Below are 8,889 nucleotides of genomic sequence, written 5' to 3'. Positions count from 1 at the left end.
ATAGACCTTTGTTAAGCCCGTTTCATTTATTTAGGCCCATGTCATTAGCCTTCCTTAGCCCTGTGGGCTACCCCAAACTATTGGGCCCCTATTAGAGAATTTATCTAAGTACCTAGACTTAGTCCTTACTTGGATAGGGGGAGCATACGACATCATACATCGCCGCATGGCGCATCTTGTTCATCTTCATGACCTATATACAGCATTGTGTGCTTGGTTGGCATTATGTGTGTGTGGTCATGGTTGTGCCATTAGGCAGATATGATGGTTTCCCAGAGGGATGGAGTTCCCCTCTTGAGCATGTTGGATGCTTGGAGCTGATGCATGACTGGTATGTGTGATTCATGCATCTGACATTTCATTACATGGTTTATATTCCCCCTTACTTCATCAGGGCCGTAACCTCCGGAGGAGTATCATGAATGGCCGTATTGGACACCAAAAATGTTACTTGAGCATTTAGGGCACGTAGGATGCCCTTGGGTGAAAGCCTCTAAAGCTTCATGGTACCAGGAGACGCCTCAACGCCAAGACCGAGTGGAAAACATGAGCACCTGAGTGCCTTATACCATTAGGCCATGACTCTCACTATAGCGTGGTCAGTTGAGATGGGGTGTGGCCTTACCCACCTGCATATACTAGGCCGAATTTGACCGGCTCGTAAATGGGTCTGCTACCGTCGAGCCTTGTTGGTGATTGGCTATCCATAGGCAGGTAGTGAGGTCTTTTACACTCGCTGGGCTACGTGGCTGGGATAGCGGCAGTCAGCATGTAGTGTATTTGACCTCGGTGATTTTCCTATAATGGAACTGTATATGGATGTGGACTTGATATGAGGACTGACATGTATTGCATTGCATTGGCATTGGCTTTATAGGCCTTTTGTGCATCGCCTTGGTATGGTGCCCAGTAATCATGTATTTCTTTACATAGCCTTGGTATAGCTTGTTGCATTCATGATTATCATAGCTTAGCCTTGGTATGGCTAGTGGAATTGATAATGTTCTTGGTTCATGCCGAGCTTCTGCATTCTCTAATATTTCTTTTCGGTACTGGTATTACACACACTTACACCACCCTCTAAGCTTTCTATAAGCGTATGCACGATTGATGCGTGTAGGTGATTGAGAGCGGAGCTGGAGCTAGGGCGTGCCACTGATCCCTTTGGAGTTACCTTTATATAGACTTTGTATTTCCCTTTACGCCTTGTATCTTGAAAGGTTTAAATTATTAGTGGATCTTATAATGTGTTCCTGTAGTTATTTCATGTGGTTACTATGTTATGATCTTAGGTGTGCTCTTATGGATTGGACTTATGTTATATAAATCCTCCTTGTGGGATCCCAGGATCGGAACCTGGTGAATGGGTGCCAAGAGCCGAAAATGGGGTACTACGAAGGCTATCAGTGCCGGAGTTGGCTATCAGGATTCTTACGAGATCCGGTCACCGAATCTAGGGTGTGACAGCTACGAAGCTGAAAGCAGCTGTAAAGGCCCAGACAGCGGCCCAAGCTGAGGTCGAGGCCCTCTATGGGGCCTTGAGGGTCTCCAGGGAGGCTGAGGCTGAAAGTGCCTTGGTTTTTTAATAGACGTGAGTGTTGAGTCAGTCCATCAAGTGAGCCCCAAGCTGCAAGATCAAAAACTCAACCAAAGATTGAAAAAGCTCGAGTGATTCACATAGGTAAACAAAACCTCACTTCCCTAACCAAACCCTGAAGGCATATGACCCCATCCATAAGATTTTAAACTTACCCATGTCTGTTTTTGAAAATCCCTTTGTAAGCTTAGTTTTAAACACTTTAAGTATTGGAGGAAATATGAACTATACAGGTAAAATCAATGTCCTAACGATTGCATCGATATGCAATCGAGGACAATCTCGATGGCATCGAACATGGTTCGATTGCATCGAAAACATGCACATATAGTCCAGTAACAAACTGTACAATGCTAGGTATTGTCGATTACATCGAAGGAAGCTCAATGTAATCAAACTTCTTTCGATCGCATTGAGAGTAAGTCATTGATGACATCGAAGATCATTCAATTGCATTGATATTAAGACCAGTTTCTCCAACAAGCTTTCTAAGAAAATCTAAATATTTTTTATCACATTGAAGACCTTTTGATGGCATCGAAATTCAAATTTCAATAACATCGAAGGTCTGATCGATGACATCGAAAAGGGGACAAATCTGTCTAGCAACCAAAGTATGTTTTCTAAAGGGATCTTGATGAAATCGAAACATCCCTCGATGAAATTGAAGTGCACATCGATGGCATCGAAGGTTAATTGATGAGATCGAAGAGAATCTGTCCTACATCTAACTGAATATCTTGGTGCAGGTAGTCGATGCAATTGGAGAAGGTTCGATGACATCAAAATTAAAATTTCAATGACATCGAATACCCTTTAATGACATCGATAATGTCAGATTTTTGTCCCTTTTTTTACCATTGGGATATTCAACTTTATATATACTCTTGGGTTGCTTCTTGGAAAAGTAGCTAGATTAAAGAGAGCTTGAGGGAGTTATTATAGTAGTTAATACCCTTATCCTCAAGCCCTCTTTCCCATAAGAGTTCGTCATTTAATCCATAGCACAAGCATTTATTGACATCCCCATTGTTTCGATTGAGTTATGAACTCATACATTCATTGAGTTTTTAATAGCACTCTTTAATGTAAAATCTTTGTGCTGGAACTCTTGAATGCTTAGCACATGGAAATCTTCTCTAAACTCTAAAGGCAAATCACTTATTAGAGAAGATCAGACCAAACCCTAAACCAACAACCTCGGATCATTGATTGAGTATCAAACGGATGGTTACAGTTCAAGGGAGTTGAAGACTCTTCATTAGTAGGAAGATCTTCATCAACATGTGCTAAAACGGGGCTCACTCACTTATTTGTAAGTATACAGAGTCCGTTGAGTTTAAAGCCCTTTCTTATGTAGGATTGGGATTCAGAGTTTAAGTTAACAAACTCGCTGAGAACTTTCGTAGGCCTCCGACAGGAGAATACATTATGTTGTCCTTGTGTAGGACGTGTTGTCCTTATGTAAGACTCATTGCCTTAAATAGGCATAAGGTTGCCTTGTGTAGGCACCTAGTTGTGTCCTTATGTAGGACTTGTTACCTTGCGTACGCATCTAAGGTTGCCTTGTGTAGGTTGTAAAGGTTTATGGTTAACCTGATTTAAAACCATTAATAGTGAAATCTGGCACACTCCAGGGTAGAGTGCTTTAGCCGGGAGTGGAGTAAGCACATATCCGAACCACTATATATGATTGTGTTTGGCATTGCTATTTGAGCATTGATCTACATATGAGTATGTTTCTTAAATGATTATTTATGACACATGATGAAATGAATGTCTAAGCATTAAGTATTGATAGGAATCACATCCCACACACTCACATACACTATCTCTATATGCTAATTACTTTACATACAAATCATGTGTAGCCTATGTGAATGGACCCTTTATTGGCTTGGAAGCCTTAAAATTACTTTTGAAAGTGCCCTTGTTTGTCAATTAACGTGACAGATGAGTCATAGAGTCCAGTGAGCCCCACATGAAAGACTACAAACTAAAGACTTAACAAAGTGGAAGTGTTCAAAGATCTTCAAAGGTAACCTAAATCTCACATCCCATGACCAAAACACCTCAGGTAATAATCCATTTAAAAATGTTCTAATATGTTCTAAAATCAACTACGAAAACATCTTTAGAAGATTAAAAAATAGAAAAACAAGTTGCAAAAACAATTGAAAAATCACTAGTTCTATGCAACTTTCGATTCATCGAACAATCTTTGATGACATCGAGAATGGACTAATTTTTGTCCAGCAACTAAAACAAAAATCTGGATAAAATCTCAATTACATCGAATAGGGTTTGATGACATCGAACTTATGTGTTCGATGACATCAAAAAATAACACTCATAGATCTAGCAAGCTCAGATTGAAAATCACTTAAATGATCGATGACTCGAACTATGTTCGATGACACAGAAAATCAAACTTTGATGACATCGAACCTATACCTGACTTATCCAGAGAGTTCTATTGGAAAATCATGAACTCTTCGATGACATCGAATTCCCTTCGTTGACATCAACATTCAAATTTCGATGACATCGAAGGTATGTTCGATTACATCAATCATAGATCAAACTTGTCTAGAGTGTTTTACAAAAAATGAACTGAACTCCCTGATTTCATCGAAATGCCTTCGATAATATCGAAATTCAAATTACGATGACATCGAACAATTGAATGAGATTATCTAACAAGCTCCAAGCAATTTTAGCGAAAATCCTATTACCATCGAACGGTTACTCGATTACATCGAAGGTGACTTTCAATGACATCAAACACGGATAGAATCTACTCATTTTTTACGGTTGGGATTTTTGCCTTTATATTCAGAGGCTTGGTTTCTTGATTTATATTGAGAAAAATAGTGAGATATAAGAGAGTTATTGCTATAGGGAAACACATACCATCTTAAATCCCTTTTCTCATGGGAGTTCATCCGTCAACCCTATCTTAAATGCAATCAATGAAAATCAATAGATTGAATTGAAGAATGAACTCCACCATTCAAGGATCTTCCAGCAGCTCATTTATTGAAAAATCATTGAGCTGGAATCCTGTGAATGTTTGACATTTGACAATCTCATCCACACATAAAGACCTACATTTAATAGAGGAGATTCACCAAAATACCTTGACTCAACAACCGACAATTTACATAGGGAGCATCTACAACTGTTATAGATCAAGGGAGCTAAAGACTCTTCATCAACAAGAGATATCGTCTTCAAAATATGCTAAAAACGGGGCTCACCTACTTACAAGTAAGTTATTAGAGTCCATAGGATTTGAAAACCTTATGTAGGATTGGGATTCAGAGTTTGATTCTCAAACTCGATAAGACCTTTCATAGTCCTTTGACAAGAGAATATATATAGAGTCCTTGTGTAGGATTTGTTTTCCTTGTGTAGGCATGCGTTGATTCCCTTGTATAGGCAATGCCTTATGGAGGTTATGAAGGTTTATGGTTAACCTGATTTAAAACCATTGGATAGTGAAATCTGACACACTCTAGGGTGGAGGGCATCAGCCGGGAGTGGAGTAGGCACATAGCCGAACCACTATATATTGTTGTGTTTGTGATGATTATTTGTATTCATATGTATTGACTATTTGAATGTTTACATTATGCATAATACATGTTTGATATAATCTAGTACTTAGATTTTCACTATCTTAGAAGTTTTTAAAAGTCATATTCACCCCCCTCTAGGACACTTGGACATATATCCATACTTCAGTAACAGCGGTCCTACTGTAATTTCAATTCGTATGAAAGTGAGGTTTTTCTTGAAGGGTTTAACAACCTAGAGGGAGATCCTAATTTAAGGTAGAATTAGGGTCAAAGGAGAGGGAACATCGGTCTCTCGATCACCTATATTTGATGGTTCAAATTATGCATATTGGAAAGCAAGAATGAACTATTTTTTGCAGTCTTTGGACCATAACATTTGGGAAATTATTGAGAATGGATATGTGCCACCAACTGAACAAGTGGTACTCGATAATCGTACCATCATCTCTAGGCCCAAACTAAAAGTCATGTGGAATGACTATGAAAAACATATGAAAACATGTGAAGCCAAAGAAATGAATGTCATTTACTATGCAGTTTCACAAGAGGTATTCAATCAAATTAGTATGTGTGGAACTTCAAATGAAGCATGGGATTTATTGGAAATAACCCATGAAGGAACAAGCATAGTAAAGAGGTCAAGGCTACAACTCTTGACAACCCAAGTTGAACACATAAAAATGGAAGAACATGAGACATTTATGGAGTTTTTGACAAGCTAAATGTCATATGTAACTCCATGGGGGGACTTGGAGAGAAAATTCAAATTTATAGAAAAATTCTGAAATCTTTACTTGAATGTTTTAACTCCAAAGTTACCACCATTGAAGAATGTGGGAATATTGATGAAATGAAAGTAGAAGAACTTGTGGGTTCTGTACAAACTTTTGAACTACACTTCAAAGCACCCACAAAATCCAAAAACAATCTTATCAAGGCCTTTAAAACCATAACTACAATAGAAGAAGAAGAAAGTGAGAATGAAGATGTTGATGAGGAGGTGGCTCTTTTGGCTAAATGGTTCAAAAGTTTCTTCAACAAGAACTGTAGAAAACCATACAACAACAAGAAGAAACAATTGGCCCACAAGCACAAAATAGGCAAACCTTTCAACAAGTCCAAAGGACCTTAATGTTACAACTGCAGGAAGTATGACCATCTACCCACTAAATGTCCCACTAAAAAATAAAAAGGAAAAGCTATAGCAGCCACATGGGATGACACTGATAACTCCATTTCAGAAACCAGTGAGTCTGAAAGTGATGGAGACCAAAAGTCATTGAAAATACTCATGGCCTCCACCACTATAGTCATCCCCAATCTAGAGGAAAATGAAGTGATAGATGAGCAACAAACCAAAAACGCACTCTCCTCGGATGATTATGAAGAAGAAAGAGAAAGCATACATGATGCTTATAATCAACTCTACACCCATAACATTAGTGTCCTAAAAACACTTGACATTGCTGAAAACAAAAACAAACAATTACAAAAAGATCTGGATGAAACAATAGAGATAAATACTCACTTGATTAATGATCTACAACAATCTCATGTTGACAATGACAAGCTTAAAAGGACAACAACATATCATGTCTTTGAAATAAAAGACTTGAACAAACAAATCAAACATCTAGAACATGAAAATGAAAACTTGAAATTTGAAAATCATAAAATAAAACTAGATGTAGAAAAATCAAAATAATCAACTGAACTTAGTCATAGGTTTTCCCAAAGCAATGAAAAACTTGAGAAATTTCTTGGAATGGGAAGGAAGCTTAGGGATAAGAGAGGCTTAGATTATGAACTTTGCAAATCAAGCCCCTCTCTTGCACCTCATGTGACCAAGAAAACAACCACATCTGGAAGTAACACAAGAGATACTCTTATTTGTCATACATATGGAGACTTGGGACATTACAAATTTAAATGTCTTACATTTAGACGATCCCACTCTATGTCTAGGATGAACCTTTTAGGTAAATTCAAACCAACCAGAAAAATAATGCAAAAAATAAAGAATCCTTCAAAAAACATACAAAATGAAGGAAATATCCTACTCCACCCAAGATGCAATATCCTGAATTTTCACGGCCAAAGTTTATACTCATGCCCGAGAAAATCGGGTGTTAATAATGTATAAACTGGATGCTTTAAAATTGTACCTTTTTTTTCATTTGGATCACATGAAGGTAACATTCATAAGAATAAAATCAACTATATTGATTATTTCATCAGAGTAACATAATAAACAATCAAATGCCTTCTCAATGGAAGCTTATTACATTTATCGAGTTCGCAGCGGAAGTATAAAACTAAATTATAAGACTATCTTCTTATTCCTTCAGTACAATCTTCCATAGGAAGATGGTCCTTTAGATCTTCAATTTGTACATCACCTACACCATCTGTATGGTTGGAGAGGGTCAATGCCCTACTCATAGTGATGGTTATTCTTTAAGATTAACAATGATTCAAGAGATTCATAAAAGTAACGTAAGGGTTCTGATACGTCATGTACTCCACCACTACGAGAGATTTCAATATGCGCAAACAATCTACATGAATGTATGCTTAACAAAGTGTGTGTGACTCATTATACGTAGTGATCACTATCACAATATGAAAAATAGTTCATGATATCTAGCTTGACCCGCACTCTCACTATACGGATATTTGCCGGCATGTCTCACGTTAATGTGGATTTATGCGAGCATCTCAAGGCGACACAACAACGCGACTAGGAGATTTATGTGACACGATGTGTTCATGGAGAGACTATTTGGGACATCCAATCTCTAAAAAGTGATGTAATAATGCAATTGTGATTTACATACATCGATTGTGTACCACGCTAACCAACCTATGAAATTACGTGCTGACCAAGAGGGCTGTTACCTGCAATGCATTACGTCCACGATAAATATTGAGTCACTAGTCGTAATACCTTTAACACAACACTTGCAGTGATAGAGAATGTAAACTGAATCATGACTCCCAAAAAGGTAAATAAATGATGGTAATAAATCAATTGAAAGGATAACTCTCAGTAATATATGAACATGAAAAGGCAGGATAATAATCATCAATTAAATCAAAGTAAGCTTAAAGGATAAAAACCCTCACCTCTTATCATTAGATCGCCCTTATGTGTTGTTAGAGCTTTATGTACACGATGTGGGATTGAATTCTAACATGATTGAAACCTATTCGCACGGTTAGATCACCACAATAGATGGCTCCTATGGTTAAGATCATAAGTTTGGAATTTGGCCTAACATCTAAGTTTAAGGTTGGGTTACAAGGGTAATAATTTAGATAAGAGTTTAATATAATGTCTTTTAATTAATAAGTCAATTGCTTTAAATCAACAATTTAGACTTAGCAGAAAAAAACCTGAAATTCTAAAAGATTCAGCTGTTGGGTCGACTTGGTTCAACTTGTCAACTAGACAGCTTACACCTATGTAAATTTAGATTTGAAAGTAAATTGATCACTAGTTGGATCTTATAGGAAAAAACTATATGAAGGTCTTATAACCCTTACCGTGACTGACTAGAATCGTCGGAGATCACCTTAACTCGCTGTTGGACTCGGCAGCTGTACTAAGTCAACCCAAAAGCCATCTCCCTCTTCTTCTCTTTCTTTTCTTGCTGCTACGTCCAGTAAGGGCTGGTCTTTTCTTTCTCTCTCACATTCTAGTCGGGTGCA

This window comes from Magnolia sinica, chromosome 3, assembly GCF_029962835.1.
Source record: "Magnolia sinica isolate HGM2019 chromosome 3, MsV1, whole genome shotgun sequence".
NCBI lineage: Eukaryota > Viridiplantae > Streptophyta > Magnoliopsida > Magnoliales > Magnoliaceae > Magnolia > Magnolia sinica.
The sequence above is the reverse complement of the archived record's forward strand: the minus strand, read 5'-3'. Positions refer to the sequence as shown.